The 17,968-nt window shown below is 35.5% G+C and overlaps 1 protein-coding gene and 1 long non-coding RNA gene across 3 annotated transcripts in view; both read left to right on the top strand.

Moving 5' to 3' along the window:
* The window catches only part of RBMS1 (RNA binding motif single stranded interacting protein 1), a 345,593-nt gene that overhangs the window by 77,925 nt on the left and 249,700 nt on the right, over nt 1-17,968 (top strand). The window lies entirely within an intron of this gene.
* Nucleotides 41-3,309, top strand: LOC149917237 (uncharacterized). Its single transcript, XR_016468211.1, has 3 exons — nt 41-129; nt 1,466-1,770; nt 2,391-3,309. It is a non-coding gene; the product is annotated as an uncharacterized LOC149917237 (long non-coding RNA).

Here is a 17,968-nt window from a genome sequence, read left to right as displayed (position 1 = left end):
ATTTTTCTGGAAGCATGACCCATGTCAGAGCTTCCCCAGTCAGACTGCCTCAGGATGGGGATCTCACATGGCTTTGCTTCCAGTTTCAGAACAGAGAGTGAAGGTCTCTTCAGAAGTACGGCTGAAGAGGTCATGTATGAGGAATCAAAGTGGGAACTGAAACCAGAGTGTGTAATTGACCCTCAGGAGAGATTTAGCACTGTGCTGCCTGCCCTCTGTGTGGGCACTAAACTGGGAGAATCAGACATTGAATGGGTATAAGTTGCTTATTCATCTTGTGCAGCTTTTCTGCTCCAATACAAATCTAATGCACGAAGCAGGGTGGAAGTCTCATGTTGCTTTTCAACACTGCAAGATTCAGTACTGACATTGTTAATCTGTAGCTCTTATTCAGTGGGCTTTCCTGAAGAAGAGAGCGAACTGTTTTCAACAAGATTCAGATTGGTAGTCCATCAGAGTTTTGTGGGTAATATTAATAGACAGAAGTGCTGGACATGTGATTTACAGAAACCAAAGACTTAAATAGTCATACTGGCAACACAGGCTACTGATAAATAATCCTCTGCTTTGCTTTCCTTTGCTTTGCCTCTTTTTCTTCTGTATACTGGAAGTTTTCATTACCGTCCAGCACGAAAATTAACTTCCCATGTGATCCTCTAAAAATAATTTTTTCTTCCTCCTGTTCCCCTTCTCCCTCTTTTCCTTTGCCTGATGTTTCCTGCTTAAGATCTCAATTTAATTTAAGTAGATAATTCATCAGTACCAGATAATTCTTCCTGCCTGTTCTGCAATGCTCTTTGTATACTTACTACAAATCAACATTTATCCAGATTTCATTTTAAAATGAAAGAGGAAACATATACTTCTATGTATCTACTTTACAAAGTAAAGAGGGAAACCTCCTGCACCTGTGATAACTGTAGAGCATAAAATGTTCTGGCTTGGCTCCAGACACTGTGAGCACTTCCTTGACTACAGAGGGGAGATCAGTTTTCTTCTGAAGAATGGATATCCCTCCACAGGGAAAAATCCAAAATTACAATCTCCCATCAAACTGTAACTTAAGTAACACATGCATTTTTGAGATGATCAGATCATGTTCAGATGATATAATAGGAAAAGGTTGAACTGTAAGTAATAAATCAATTCTGGGGAGTTGTTTTGTTTATTTTCTGTGTCTATTAGAGGAAACTTGAGAGGTGAAAGAAGCCAGCTGATCACATCAGCTTGGTGACCACCAAGATAAGATCCCTTGACATCATACAAACATTCTTGACACCCACCCAGTCCCACATTTCTGCAATGCATTAAGCATCCTGTTGCTGTTTTCTGCATAATGTAAAATTACATGTCCACAAAGGCACCATGACTTGAATGATCTATTTGTAATTAAAGTATAACTATAATGCATTTTCCCCACCTCCCACATATTTATTTTTACCACTTTTCTTGTTCTGACTCACAGAAGATGTGAAGGGAAGTGCTGAGGCCCCATCTATTGAGCAGCGCCTCTGAAAACCACAGCCGTCCCACTCAACTTGCCTCTAGTCAGAAGTACTGGGCAAGTAATTTTCTGCCATTGCTGTACATGGGAGTGTGTTTTCGACCAGGATCCAACTCCTAACAACCATAATCCTCAGGACTTAATATATTCCTACTGATTCCATGGTTATGCTAATGTGTCATAACTACTAACTAGCTGCTGTGTATTGATTCTACAGTCTGTGGAATTGCACGAGCATGGAACCTGGCACACTGTACATTTGGAAAGTAAGAATCAAGAAGCAAACAGCACTTCTACTTCAGGAGAAAACCTAAGAGAAATGTTGCTTAAGAATCTGTGTCCTGAGGACCCACTGCAGATCTCCCTTCTTCCAGAGAAATGCTCTAACCCTTAGTTGGGTTCTTGTTTATGTACTTCTTTACTGGCTCCCGGAAACTTGCAGTAGGCTCAAGCCTTCCCAGAAACCTTCTGGTATACAATCTATTTCTAGCTGCTTATAACTGTTAGTGATTTAACTAATGAGCATGTTCCTCATTGTGGATTTTCATAACTATTGGAAAAAAATCCCAAACAGCAGTCATTTCTTAGAATTAATCAAGGGAAAAAGTGCATCATTTTCTCCTAACCTGAGTGGAATCTCTTTGTTTGAGATGCTAAAATGAACCATGAATCAAGGCAAGGATTAATAATTTGACTAACAGTACATTTTTTTGACTTAGATATGCTATTATCAGCCCTATAAATTCAGGTTTAGTTGTGAGCCCTCAAAATATTCTGGCAGGCTCTAAATCTTTGAAAATGACTTGATCTAGAAATGAGTTTGTCTAATTTAGAAATCAATTAAATCTGTACTGATTCTGGTATCATATCTCTTTGTGATGTCCAGATACCCAACCATGAGAAATGACTGTTTATGTTTGAAGTCAGCATGCTCTGGGCTGAGTGGACACTCTTTCTCCTGACTCCACCCAACTTCTTCAGATGTACTTGGTTCAAATGTGACGAAAGCTATCCTTATGAAAAATAGAGGAGAAATCATTAGATGAAAAATTTAATGAAAAAGGAAACAACAGCTGGAGTAAGTGAGAGAAAAAATTGACTAAGAAAGGTAATATTATGAGATCAGAAGATAAGGAAATAGATATTGTTCAAAGTCTATATGAAGTGTTGGAGAAGTTTATAGCTTACTGACATGAAGTAGAAGTTGATTTCTTTTGATGATTTTTGGTGTCATTTGTTACTTTAAATTTTTGACATCATTGAGGCTGAAGTATAGACCTTGCTTCTCTTTGCCAAGAGGATAGGATTGAAAAGCTGTTTCAAAACGCAGTTAGTAGTGGACACCTACATTGCATATGTTAAATGTACACTTTTAAAGTGAAAGACTTTAAGTGATGTTATTTCCTTGTATCTGCCAGGACTTCATGTTCCATGTGCTTTCCTCTTTAAAAAAAGATACTATAATTTACGTACAGTGAGCTGCAAAGGAAACTGTAATCAGGCTTGCATATATTACTGCTCTTTAGAATCAAAACCCCTGAAAGCTTGTTTTGTGTTTTATCTTCCCCAAAGACTTGTTAGCAGAGAACTGGTGAAATGTTGCTATCACAGGAGAATGACATTGGAACAATTACATGAAGGAATTTTAGTTGCAGTGTTTACAGCTTTTGGCCAGAGGGAGAGAATGTCACCAGAATACCGGAGGGAGTAAGAAAATTTGTAAGGGAAATCAAAGATCAGGGAGCAAGAACATGAGGATTTTTTATCTCAACTTTTTGCCTTTGACACATAAAATAGAATAACAGAACAAGATGGTTCATATCAGTTTAATAGCATTAATTAATGTTAAAGAATGCAGCTTTCTGTTCTTGTTTTATGTATTAACATCCTTCTAAGTGCTCTGACCAGAGTCATCCTCTGTCTTAAAATCATGTTTTAGCAGAGAAATAAAAATATCCCCAAGCACCTAATCTTTCAAAGCTATATGAGGGATATAGCCATAGCATTTCAATATTTTAAAACTTGCTTCAACCTGAGATGGTTCAAGTCCCTGACTTTCAAGTAGACATAGAGAAGAGCCTCTCTCTTAATTCCCTTTAATTCTGAGGTCTGGTTGCTTGGCTTTATTCAATATTAAGCCCCCAAAGCAAAGAGGCTTTACTACACAGACTGAAAAAATATCAGCATGAAGCCCCTCTCTTCCTTCGCCAACAAACTGACCTGAATTCTGAAGAGCTGCACTATATGCCCCTGGCATTCAACAAAAATAACTGCAATTAATATCTCTTCTGCCATATGCCGTCTTACAGTAGAATATTTTATTATTACCTTGTTTAAAAATAGGTTTTTCAATTAATGATCTTTTAGCAAATAAAAACAGTTTTTATGGCTGGCATGAGGTGCATAAGCAAATGTAAGAAGACCAGTTGCATTCAACTTTAAGACTTAGTAACTCAGATAATTATGCAGAACTAATTAATTCAAAATCTGTTTATCAACAGTAGACTGTAGCTCCAGCATTTCATCCCAGAGGCATTAACAAAGGCTTATCACCTGCTTTTGTGTTGCATTTTATCTCAAAGGCAAATCAATAGGCAAAGGATGTAAAAAATGCCATTCCCATAACTAACACTTTACAGAACTTGCAGGAACTTTTAATAGCTGCTACCAATTAATTTCCCTGGCTTAAATTAAAATAATTTCTAAATGGAAACGAGATGTGCTAAAAATCAACACGTTCATTACTAATACATGTGCTATGTGAAAAGGAAATTTGAAATACAAAGAAATATTTAAAGAATTTAGGTAATTGCTTAAGCATTAGACTGTTATTCCTGTCAAAATACTCCCTGTGCAGTACTTGTGCATCACTGTACATGGCTTAAATCTTTCTGTTGAAGAACTATGTTGATGCTATTATTTTTGTTATTCTGTCTTTTCCGCTGCACATTCTGCTCTTTCTTTTCCTCATGTTGTTCTTTGAGCTGCAGTTTTTCATTCCCTATTACCTGTACCACAGTAGAAATGTTAACTAACAACAGTAGAGGTATACAAAGTGCCTGTCATGGGTGGTTTTCACATTTTTCTGCAGGTTTATTGTGTAATCTAACATGTGAGTAGCTTAGTGTCTGCTTGAGTGTTCAGTGTGAGGTGTCAAACGTTCATCTAAGATAAGGTAGTTCTGCACCTGAGAGGTTTGTATTTCTTTTCCATCAATATACATAAAGCATTATTATATGAAACAAATACATAAATCTCTACTTTATTGATGTAAGCTGCAGAATATCAAGGGAAGCTGACTTCAGGGCATTTGTGGAGTCTCCTCACAGAACCCTGTTTCCAGTCTTTCTAAATACTGAATTCAAACTGAACCAGTAGCCATAGCTACATAATTACAACAGTCTCATATGGAATCTGTAGATCAAATCCTATTCCTGATGAAATTTGTTACATAAAGTGCTTTTAGCGTGACTCAGATACCCACATCATCCTACAGATAATCATACGGTGTATTCATGTATGTGCACAATTAGCCATGTGCATAAACTTTGACAAGATTAGAGCCGCTGTCACAGCTATTGTGCTCATGATTATTTTTTTTATCAATCCTTTCGTTGCTTTTTACATCAGTTGGTAATGTTTTGCTAATAATTCATATACTTCTTTGGAACTGACTTCCTTTCTAGAGAGATCAGTGACATGTATTAACTTAATTCTTTGTTGAGATATGTTGCTATTAATATTGCCAGCTCATATTTAAACAAGGTTTTGGAGTAAAATATAACTGTTTCCTCAATATATTTTAGTTTGGTGTGATTTGGGCTAATAGACCAGTTCAAGGAGAAGGAAATACATATGGTCTGGATTTTACTGCAGGTGTCAGACGCATTCCCTTTTGCAGATAAGCTACTTTTACTTAAGTATTAACCACAGCTTGAAAATATGTGGAACAAAGATTAGGAGGCATCATGGACTGTGCTCCATGTAAAGTAAACAATTAATTCAGCAACAATGAAATTAGATACACCCCCAAATACTCTTTGTATTGCCTGCTCACAAGAAGCTATAGGTAGGGCAAAGAGAAGTGACAGTCAAGGGTTAAATTATGAAATTTTGCAATTTATTTCTTATCATTTATGAGATTGTTAAATGTCAGAAAGTAGATTTTTTTTTTACTATCAGTATAAAACTGAACATACTGTGAGACATAAGGTAGCAGGTGTCTTGGCTCTAAACTATCAAGTCTGTGGGCATTCTGTTATAACAGGTGCTCCAAAAATTTGAACAGATTTTAACAAGAGCTGTATGGGCTTTTTAATTAGCCTGGTTACTCAGCATGTGGAGAAAGCACTAGGTATGTGCTTAAAACATCATTGTGTCTTGCAAACAAATGTTTCACATACTTACAGTCATTCTTCTTGGTTATCTTAAAATTCCTTTCTATCTGATGCTAGGGTTTGACCCCTCTATTCATTTCTCTTATAACCTATTCTACCTGAAAAGAATCATCATACTAAAAAAAATAGTTGAATGTTGTAGAATCTCGTCTTGGGTAGTCAGCATTTAATAGCTTGGATTTACCTGATATTTAGCTGTGATTTTACTTGGCATCATAAAACTACAACAAGGCGTGCACCACAGAAATTCTCTGCTCGGAGTACAAAGTGTCTTTTCTTCACATTCAGTTATGTTTTTTTCCTCTATTGTATATCATCAGATTTTTGTCTGTTAAAGAGGATGCAATAAACTAAATAAAAAATCATTAAAATAATTAATAAGGTTTTAATGCTATAGAAATTCATGTAAGTTTAAGACTATCCTACTTGATATGAAAATAATGCCACAGAAATCCAGTTTTTATAATGTTGGTTTGAAAAGAATAAGCCAAAGAAATCACTTTACATGGGGGGTGGGGGTGGGAGTAGGAACAAAGTGGTGGCATGTATAAATTTTTTTGCAAAATATCCTGGGTGAAATTTCCGATTTAGATTTATTAGGTTTTTTTCACATCAAAACGATTTTACTAATTCATTACTCTGTCATGCTCTGACAGAAATATCTTCTGCTTGTATTCGCCTAGAAATCTTTGCATCTATAATGATTTTGTTGCTATAAAGTTTAATATTGCACGTCTTAAATTACAGAAATCAGTTTTTTTAGCTCAGTAGAGATTGTTGAGATATTATGTGGAGGATTTCACACTTGAAAAAATTTCTGTCAAAATATCTTTAATCTTTTGGTGTAGGATTAAAAATACCAAGACACATTCTGATCCATATAAAATATATACTTTAAAAAGTGGGCTCAATTTTAAAAATGCTTATATCTGCTTTTTTTCATTTTTATATGAATTCATTACAGAAATGTACATTTCATTCTTTTCCCTGTAAATTCAGCCTCTTTCCTTACTTTATTTTTTCACAAAAACGTGCTCAGCAATAAGAAACACAAGAATAGTCTATGATCACTTACTGCCTAAAATAATATTTATTACCACGCTTACTATATGTATATATATAAAATTTAGAAATTCTAGCTGTCTTATTTGCCTAATGGGTACACTGTGACACAGTGAAGTGAAGGCAGCGCCATAAATGTTAGCTAGCAGAGGTGACAACAGTAGTGAAAACACAGCAGAACAGGTGTTATTGTGTCAGCCACCCCAAATCCCATCGATCTTGTAACCTGTTTTCTGAGGGATTGAAGGACCTTGCCACTGCATTTTTGCTAGGTAACACCAACAATAAAAGCAAATTACACTCATGCATTTTACCACTGCAGCCGAGACTGTGGCTTGAACGTTAGTTGCCTTGGCATAAATGCTGGCTCGTTCTCTGACCCCACCAATTCACACCGCTTGCTCCTGTGCCTGCACAGTGTTTCTTAGCTGTACCAATGCAATCGTTTATAAGCAAATTTGCTTCTGTTAGGTCTGCTAAGCCAATATTGCTGCAGAATATTGTTATATTGTATTGTCAAACTATCGTCTCATTTTACTGTGAAATATGACCTAAGTACAAATTAAGTCTGCTGTGAGTCAGTAGCAAAGCTGAAGACAATGAAATGGACTCTGAAATGATAGATACAGAAAATATTACTCTGTCAAGGAGACTTTGAAGTGATAATAAGTTTGAAATTGTAGTCTTCCTCTTTATTGCCATAATTTTCCCCTCAAGTAAGAATCTTCATTTTAATCTTTGGAGTGAAAGAGAATAGTGATCACTTCAGCATAGTTTTCTTGATTCGTCATCATGTTACATTATCTGAATAATCATGAAAATTGAAAACAGAAGTATCTCCTGCCAGAGAATGATTTGTATTAGTAAGGTGCTATGTAGGAAAGTCTGTAATGAGATTCAGGTAATAATAATTGAAAAAATGGAGTTTCAGCAATCTATTTCTAAATGTGATAGGGCTAGTTCATTAATGATCAGAACAAGAACACGGCATTCTTTTTAGATGCAGTTATAAACAAGAAGCCTATTTGTCAAAACTCAGCCATGTCTTAATGCAATTCTTGTTTTCTTGCAAGTGTGGGAGCTCACATTGGTTTGATTGGATGTTGCATTAGGACAGAGGCTAGTACAAGTGGCAGGGTAATTATTTTTCTATGTTTCTAATTGCTGTCTTATGTTAAGACTGGTGTTATATGGTACAGATATTTGTACTAGGTATAAATACACAGATTAAAGTAAATACAGAGAATTGGTCTTGCAGGATACTTCAAGGGCAGCCCTAAGGATTTCATATAAGGTACACTTTGCAAAAGGCTTCAGCTTTTTAAAGTTTGTCTGTGGAATAGCTGTGGACAGATAAAATTTTGTAATACAAAGTAGGAAGATGTGTGCCCCATCTAGGTAACAAGAAATCTAGCTACTCTTTTTGCTAGTATAAATTCTGTGTATGGAAATTCCATTAATCAATATTGAAAGTATTACAGCTGTAAAACAGGTAGGAAGTTAGGACCTAGTTCTGAAGATAGTTAGATTTCTTAGTGTCATTAATGGTTATATCAGTTTATGTAAGCATAGGAGTCAATATGGAGTTAAACTGCAGTGTTCATATGAACATTTGCAGGATTAAAAACTTTGAAGAACCTCTTGAAAATGTCACTAGCAATTATCTAGTTAGGTAAAAAAAGTACCAGCAAAGTTAATACTTCCATAGATGACTTGAAGATACATTAAACAATATACTCAATAATCATTACTGTTCATCTCCAACTGAGTTTCTCAATCCTGGTAGCTGCTTTTTTTGTAGACACACATAACATAGACTCACTAAAATGTGCCCTAATTTGGAAAATTTCAGCCTGGCAAAAACTTGCAAGTAAAAAGTTTCAATTCTGAATAGTAGAATAAGCACTAAATACAGTTTATTATTAATTTATTTTTAACATTTACTTTGGCAGCTCTGATTATCTTTTATTGTACACTGAGGTCAATTAGGATTCAGCAGATCTCGAAGTCAGTTGACAAAGATGTTTATAATTAGATAGAGGAAAGAGGAAAGGTTGGTGTTTTTTTCTCTTCCTCATTAGGGCTGTCTGACTGAGCCAATTTTATTGCTATCTTAAAGGCAGTTAAAAAGGTCATGTGACTATTTCCTAAATGAATTGTTCTGCAAAATGCTGCTGTCTTTTTAACGATACCCCATCATTAGTATGGATAAACAGTTCCTATTAACATTTTAAAATATAGAATTCATTGCTTTGATAGGAAAAGATAAATGTATGTTATTTTGCATTTCACCCTTCAACCTATGAACTGCAAGGATACGAATTCTGTATAACTGCGTTTGGCTTTTCAGGAGCTAAACTAAAAGGGTTGCAAAGTCAAAACTAAGTTTAGTCCTGAATTTTTGTTCTCAACAGCTTCTAAACAGTAGTTTCTATGAAGCAATGCAGTTGATATAGGCCTTCCAGTGCCAGATCTTTAAAATCTTCACCTGAGACTTTGCCGCTTGAGGTTTGCTTAATAACTATGAGATTTTTGTTTAATGAGAAATCACGATAGCACAAAAATAAGTGCATGGAAATACTGTATGTCATTCTGAGATGAAGCAGAAAGAACTGATAAGTATTTAACAGCCTTCAAACTCATTGAACAAACTGGCTGTGCACATTGCAGGGATATAACAGAAACGATCTTAGTTTATACTGTGTTAGTTTATTAACATCTTTGCAATTTCAGGCACAGCTCTTTTGTTTACACTGCAGTATTTGTTTTGTTTTTAGAGAGGCACTGACTCACTCATTATTCAATGAGAAGTTAAATAGATATAAATTTTTAGAATATTTTGTACTATGTTTTAATCATGTTTTTGCTTTGATAACTCCAACTGGTATTAAAGTAATGCTTATAATATACATGGTATATATTATACTGTGTTATAATAACATTAATAGAAAAGAAAGCAACCCTCCAGTAAATTCAGCTTGAGGTAAATATAAACTGAGTTCATGAGAGAAGAACAACAACTAAAACAATAAAAAAGAAAAGAAACAAGGAGAAACTATAAAACAAACGTGAGAAGGAAAGTCCCAGCAGTTCTAATTAAAGATTTTTCAATGATAGAACTTCAGCATCCACCCACATGTCATTTTTGTATGACATGTAACAGAAGATCACCAGTTCTGTCTTTGCACAGAATTATTTTTCTTATGATTGTTTATCAATAGTGGCAAAAGTGAGAATTTTGGCAAAGCCACATCCATCAATTGTACAGAAAAAGAGTAATTGCAAAAAGTGCCGAAACCCAAGGAGTGATTGTTAAAGCAACTTCCAAGAAACTCTGCCAGCCCTGTGCTATTCTAGTACATTAGTGGGTATGCTGGTTGCCTTCATTGAGTAGGAGACAGTGGAGCAGCCTGAAGAAGATGGCTAGCTCATGGCTTGTGTAGAGAAAAGTGAAATGCATGTTTCCTTTGTTTCATTCAAAGTGGACTGAAGTGAGAACAAAAAGCCAAGAATATTCATGACAGTGGCAGATGGCGCCAACCTTGCACAGTGATTTTCTATGATTATTGGGTACTTATTATACTTTAAAAAATGAGAAACAAAGCCAGAGAGCTATGGTTCTAGAAGATAATGAAATCACACTAATGCAGGTCTTGTCCTGAATATCATATATGAATTTATTTGGAATTTTCTACAGAATCCTTCTCTATTTCTTCTTCCACCTTGTATATTCTCTAGAACCCCTCCTGGCAAATAAGAACCATCTCATTTTATTCACTCTGATACTAAGAACAGTTTAAAATTAAGTGGAATACATCTGCCTGTGCCATTTTAGGCCACTTAATTATTACAAGCTTTAAGAACTGCAAAAAATAATACTGACTCTCAGTTGTTGGTATCTAACTTGCTTAGCCATTTTCAAGCAGTGAGTATGGATTTTGCATTTTTAATATCCCATACTGAAAACTACAGGTATTGTGCAGAATCATATGAAACTTGGTACAGTTTAGAAGAAAATAATAATTCTGCATGCAGAATGGAGGCTGACTTTGCAAAGTGTCCAACTGAACACCAGGGGATTTTGAGTAGTGTTTTTTCTTATCAGAAGATCTTATTGCTTTATATGCTCATACTTAGATGTACGTTTAAAGAAGATAAAAAAATACAGCCAAGTTAGAATGAGAGAAAGTTTAGCAAGTGGCCCCTTATGGGAACACTCTTTCAAATAAGAAAAAGCAAGTGAAAAAAGAAGCATCTTTTCCACTAGGAGGATGTGGGGACGAAACGAGGTGACTGAGTGAAAAGATCTCTTACCCCTAAATGTGAGTATCTCTGAAGGTGACTGGTGAGTCAGGCTTCACTTAAAGAATAGATTCCTTTTACAGCAGTAGAATAAAATTCAAGCAAATGTGAAGTCGATGCTGTGCTCAGAGAGTCTTCACCAATAGGAAATAAATTCTTCCTGTCCTTTCCAGAGATAGGGGATGTTATATAAAAAAAAAAAAAAAGTCAAATAATGAGATATGAAGAGAGTTTATTTGCTATGTATAGCTACTTTGATTTGTAATTCATACGTTTGATGCCGAGATTTAAAGCTAGCCGCATTATGAGCCTGTGTCCTATTGCTGTTGTGACTGTGTTACAAAGAAAACTATTTGCAAGAGAAACATAAGGTCCCTGAATCTACAAATCTTTAATATTTATTTCAAATAATTATTTAATTATTGGAAAGCTCTGTGAGTTGTTTGTGTTTTATTCTTAACTAGTAACCATTTTAGATTACAAGTAGTCAGGAGTCTGTGGAAAAGACTTTTTGTTCTGAAAAATAGCTCTGTTGTCATAATCTCTGTTTCAATAATTCCAGTTTCTCCCTTAGTGTAAGAAATACTGCAATGAGCCTTTAAAATACGATAGTCATGTGTCACCACTTTTCCTCGAAGTTTCTCTGAACCATCTTCTGAATAGATTTTCAACATACAAATGCTTCCTAGCAAAAAAACACAATCAGGGGTCCTGGTTTTATTATTTTTTATTATTATTATTTTTTTTAAGCGGGAGCATATAGAGGGTGTCCAGCTTGCCATTGCTGTCATAGTACTGCAGCATTGGTGTCTGTTGCAATAGAATCAACGATACGTGCAGTGGTTAATTGTACTTGTTCATTTGATACCATTCACTATGATGTATTTTTGTCCTTATTGGATATTATCACTATAGTTTCTTCTATGTGATACTATTGAAAATGAATTCATTTATTTTGAAAATCTTTATCCTTCGCTAAAGCAATAGATACACACATGAAAAGATACAGTATGGCAGAATTATCAAAAGACCCTGACAACAAATCTGCCAGTCTTCTCATCCCAAGCATATATAACATGCACTTGACTGAGATGGAAAAGGCAAGATATGTGACAGCCCAGACATGAAGAAACATAAGTATCTGTTTTAAAAGTAAGCACATGCATAAGACTTAACACACTATCAGGGACCTCATACATTTTTCTGCAATTTCTCAAAAACAGTCATTTTATGCCTGCCTTTTTTTTTTTTTGTTTATTTGTTTGCTACTATAAATTTCTTGATTCTGTCTTTTGGTATGTGATTATACAAGGGCCAGAAAACTGAGAGGAAGAATGCTTTTAAAGCATACTTATTTTATACTATAGAGTTGAGTCTGACATGTAACACAATTAAGGAGTAGCTGTGCTTCAGCTATTAAATGTAAAAGTGATGCAGTATTCAGAGAGCTATTTGAAATTAAAAATATTGAGAAAAAATAACAGTATTCTAGGGAACACACTGGAGTATAAAGAATCTCTTGTGAGTTGATGTGAAAGGAATGTTTGTAGACTTTGAACCATTTGTATTGCAGAAGGGGTGACAGACAGCATAGAGATCCACAGTCCACAAATAGTGAGATAGTGAAGAAATATAAATATTCACCGAAGAATAACCACTTTATATTAGATAGTACAAGATGAGGTATATGCTGGGTCTGCTTTTACATTTTTTGTGATACCCAAATACTTCCTGACTTGCATAAATAGAAAAATGCAATCTTTAACCCTGCATTTTTCTATGGCCTTCTCTTCACGTTAACTGGTTAATTACCAGTGTCAGTGATGTGTGCGGTCTGTCTCTGTGAATCACAGAATCACACTGCTCATAAGTCTATAGTACTAGATGCTGGATAAGCTGTCCCCGATCCATAACACTGTAAAAGTCCATGACACTATTAAAATCCAAAAATACTGTAGCTAAAAATTAATCAACCTCATCCAAAGAGCCATTATTTCTTTCCACACAATATTCTGAATCTAGGCAAAAGATAAAAGTCACAGAAGCTTTTATGTATTAAAAGCAGAGCCAGTTGGCTGCGCTGATTAGGGTGAACAAATGGCAGCAAAAACAAAATCTTCATTTGCTTTGAAGACCTCATGCTGAATGAGAAGCTGTTGATGAGATACAGATAGTGACTCTTTGCAAGCATTTTCATTTTCTTCTTTTTGGCCTTTCAAGAGAAAAGAAAATTCAAGCAGTAAAGCATGTCTGCCTCTGAGATCAGAAAAGCTCAGAAATGAAGTTGAAAAATGGAACTCTGAGGACAGTTATGAAGCTGTGGAGATGCCTGACTCGATGACATACTGACTTCACTGAAAGCTACATTAGATGTTTCCTGTTGTGGAGAGCAATATGCAAGTTCTTTGTATCAGATGAGCTCTGTGCTGCTCAGGGAGTTGCTCTGCAAAGCAGTTGCTGAGGCTGTCACACACAGAGCTTGCTGGATAACTCCCCTGTTATTAACTCACAAAGCAGCATTTCTTAACATGTCCTCCTAGACATTTTAGCAGAATTTGGGTGCTCAGAGATGTAAAAACCAGACACCATAGGAAGAAATTTTTTTGTTATGAAGAACCGCATCACTGGATTGGAATAAAAGAAACAAGAATTGATAATTCTTTGTATTTTGGTACCTAAAAATATTGCCATAACTGTATAATGTGTTAACTAGAGTTACCTCTGTAAATAGAGGTGTACTTTTTCTGCAACAGGAATTTATTCTAATACTTTTATACTTTTCCTTCCTTAGCAGTATAATAACTACTGTACCATAAATATAGAAATTACTCCCAAGAATGTAACAAGCAGGATTCACACATTTAAATGAATTCAAAAAAAAAAAAAAAAAAAAAAAAAAAGCTGAACTGTTTCCAAATTCTTCTATCCAAGCATCACTTAAGAAACTGTTTGTTCAGTTCAGTTTCATCTCTGCAGCTGCCAAACCACTTCAGTTCTGCCAGCTCTGCTCTGTGATTGCAAAATAAAGGGTGGTCACTTCACAGTGTATGCAAGAAATATTATAATTTTGTGAAAATTATGACATTTAAGAAATTGTTTCAATAGTAAATTGCAGGGCTATCCTGGTACATGTCTACATATCTATTTAGAAAAAAACCCTGAAAGTTTTATATTTACTTCTCTATGCCTTCCTATAACATTAGTGAATTTAGTATACAGGGTTTGCATTTTCTAAGGCTGGTACACTTTGCTGCAGCTTACATTCATAAATATTTTTGTAGTATAATAGCCTGTCAAAACAAATCTGTTTTCTTCATTTGTGTGTGTGCAGAAGTGCGTTCTTACTGCTTTTTGCCCATCTCTAAAGTTAACAATAGAAATTGCATAAGGTAGCAAAGCTTTTCTTTTTGTGAATGCCATCAGTGCCTCTCTTCTTGAAAATCAGAGGTGTGAAAAAATCAAGCAAATAGCCTCTTATTATATGAAAAATATTCCTGCATAAATGCATTCATCATTTTTTTATCTCATCTCTGGTGATCGGAGCTCCCTGCATGCGTTCCGTGTGCAGAAGGACAGACATCGCAAATGAAGCTGCTACCTGTTTTACTGAGACGAGACGCGAATGCTTACATTTCCACAATCCTTTTTCACATGTATTTTATACATTTTCAGAACAATAATCTCAATTTCCATTATTATATTCCATAATCTCAATTTCAAATTTTCCATTGCATGTAAAGCAGAAAATGTAAATATTTCCTATTTCTTTAATCTCATGTAGTAAAGCAAAACAGAGAGGGAAAATCAGTAAGATCCGTTGGTTAACTACCAAGCAGTTTTCTTCTCAGGGAAGTAATTTCTCTCAGATGAAGGAGAAAATAAAGTGTGCTTGGAAGTCAAGAAGAAACAGAATATTAACTTCTTTTTAATAAGGAGAAATAATGACGTAAATAGTGATACAGAAAAGCTGCTGGAAATAACATAACAGGATGTCAGTTTCTGTAGCATAAGACCAAAGTAGAAGGAAATTTTCATGGTTTCTTTAATAGAACAAATGTAGAAATAATAACTTCTACAGCTTTTGGCTTTACACTGGGACTAGCATCTCATACTGCCCAGGATGCTGTTTATATCAGAACAAGTTCTGTGTTTTTCTCACGATGACACGTAATTTGCTTGGTGGGAAATTTCCTTCCGTTCAGAGGCTCATTATGGGGAGAGGGGTCCTTCAGAGGGCTGCTCTTTCTTCATCTTCAATTGTCACTGAGAAATATTAAAAAACAGTCTGTAAGGCGATACCAAATTGTAACAGTAATACATTGCACTCATTTTCCTCCTAATGTTTATTGCCTTTTACATTAATTCTGAATAAGGTTTGATTTCAATAAAAATCATAGAAATAGGTACTGCACTTTTTCACTAGTAAGTAATTTTGAGGGCGTCGCTGCCTTTATTTTTCTTCATACCAGCCCTGTAATTAGTCCTTGACGTAAATGCAGATTCAGAGGAATGGAAGTGATGGTAGCATGCCTCTTACGTGGGATGTTATGTAAGCATTAGTGTTAGCTTGTCAAATGCTATTTCCTCATACCCCCGTGCAGACCCACTGAACAGAATATAGGCATAGGTACGTCCTCTATCAAATCTCTAACCCAGAGAAACGCACCCTGTTACAGCACAGCCTCGTGCCAATTGCCGCCTGAGTAAACACTGCCACATCACCATGACTGCTCTCCAAGAATTAGCAATGAGTTTGTTTATAATCAAGTTTATCAATATTTATAAAGTACTGTACTTAGGGGGATAATATATTGATAAAATACAGTTCTAAAATGCATTACATTTCCACATTATATTTAATGGCTAAAAATACATGTAGTGGGTGTGGAGTAATAGGGGCCATACCCCGCCCCCACAAACAGTTTCTTTATCACCCCATCTGCTACCCCAAATGCTAACTCTCAGGAACACCACTGCTTTGCAGCATGTTTTATTATTCAAGCTTTGGTGGGAGGAGAGCTGCAGAAAGAAAGTGTTAACTGTAGAGGAAGGGAGGGTCAAACTTAGACCCAGAATAAGCTGTATTGCTCCACTAATGCCAGGACAGTGGCAGAGACTTCCACTGGACCTAAACTGGCTAATAAACACCATTAGATTATGTTAAAACCTGCTAGAAAAAAGAAAAAAAGGAACGGTGAGAAGGAGGTCTGAATACATTTCTCAAAGAATTAATAAAGAGGCTAAAGGTATTTATGTAGGCAGGGAACATATGGAAGAGGAACAAGGCAGACTTTGAGAAGAAATTATTGAGCTTAATTTAAAAAAAAGCACCCAAAAAAGAAAAAAAAATCTCCCCCCTAAAAAAACCTATATATATTAAAAAAACTAACAAGCAAAAAAAAAAAAAAAAAAAAAAAAAAAAAAAAAACCCAAAAAAACAAAACCCAGAACAACCCCAACAGAACAAAGACAAAAGAAGGGACAAATGAAAGCCTGCACTTTTTTCACATTGCCTTTCTATTTTTCCAAAAGGAAGCAGTCGGGTGGGGCATGATCCAAAGTGCACAGAAGTCAAGCAAAAATTCCTCTGGAATTTTGGAATGAAAGAATGCTGCTAGATAAATATCAAATACTGATGAGTGTTAATGGGGGTTTTAGAGACAAAGCGTCCAGTTTGAAGCACTTATTGGCGATGTCTACACTATCACCACTTGCCAAAAACATTTCCATCACTATGTAATGGTTGAGCTTTATAAGTGATTTCCAACATTTAAATCTATCCAGCTCAGAGCAGGTGAGGAGGTGGCTGAATGTAACTCATTGAGACAATTTTGAGGATGACATTTTTCTTAAATATAAGTCAAATTCAGTATATGATTTCATCGGGGGGGGGGGGGGGGGAGGGGAGGGGGAAGCAGTGGGGAAAAATGCAAAAGAAAAAGCAAGAAACTGAAAGCATTTTTTTTGGATATAAACAAAATTTTAAAATGTGATTTTTGATCTTAGTAATTTTTTTCATTTAAAATTGACCTACTTAATTAATATGGATGAATACTCACAGAAAGCAAAGTGCTCTGTTGTAGGACAATTCAGATTGTTTGGGGCAACAGAAAAGTAATGATAACTCTGATTATGTGATTCATCTGTCAGTCTGAAAATGCTGCTACTCATACTGCTCTCAGTTAGGTAATGCACTTTTAGCCAAAAAGACTAACCAATATTCGGGGTCTCACTGGCACATGTCTGTTAGGATGTGAAACTGACAATATAAGTCAGGTTTTCCTTCCAATAAATCCAATTTATTTACAATGACAGCATAAAGGTCTTCCTTGAAATCAGTCAGAACAAGCAAGGTGCGGTTTTTATATTTCTAGTTGCATTGCCTGAACAGATACTCTATGTCTGGGATGCTGGCTTGTCGTCTAAGGCTTCATTGTCTTTTGTTTGTTGCTTTTGTTGTTATATCTACTTTCTTCTGTCTGCGGGTGTTACATAGTTGTACGTTGGTGTTTATTTTTATGGAATTGATTGGCCTTTACGCTAAAAAAGTACAGCATGCGCCAGTATATGCAAGGGTCAATATATTCAGTGAAAAGAAGGTTTTACTCCTGACCCTACAGTAATTGTTCACCAAGCTGTCAAGGTGAGGAAGGCAAGCATTTTACCAGAATGTATTAGTAAGTTTCCTGTCTCCAGTTCTTTT

Source organism: Phasianus colchicus, chromosome 7 (genome assembly GCF_987193195.1).
Source record: "Phasianus colchicus chromosome 7, bPhaCol1.hap1.1, whole genome shotgun sequence".
NCBI classification, from domain to species: Eukaryota; Metazoa; Chordata; class Aves; order Galliformes; family Phasianidae; genus Phasianus; species Phasianus colchicus.
The sequence above is the reverse complement of the archived record's forward strand: the minus strand, read 5'-3'. Positions and strand labels throughout refer to the sequence as shown.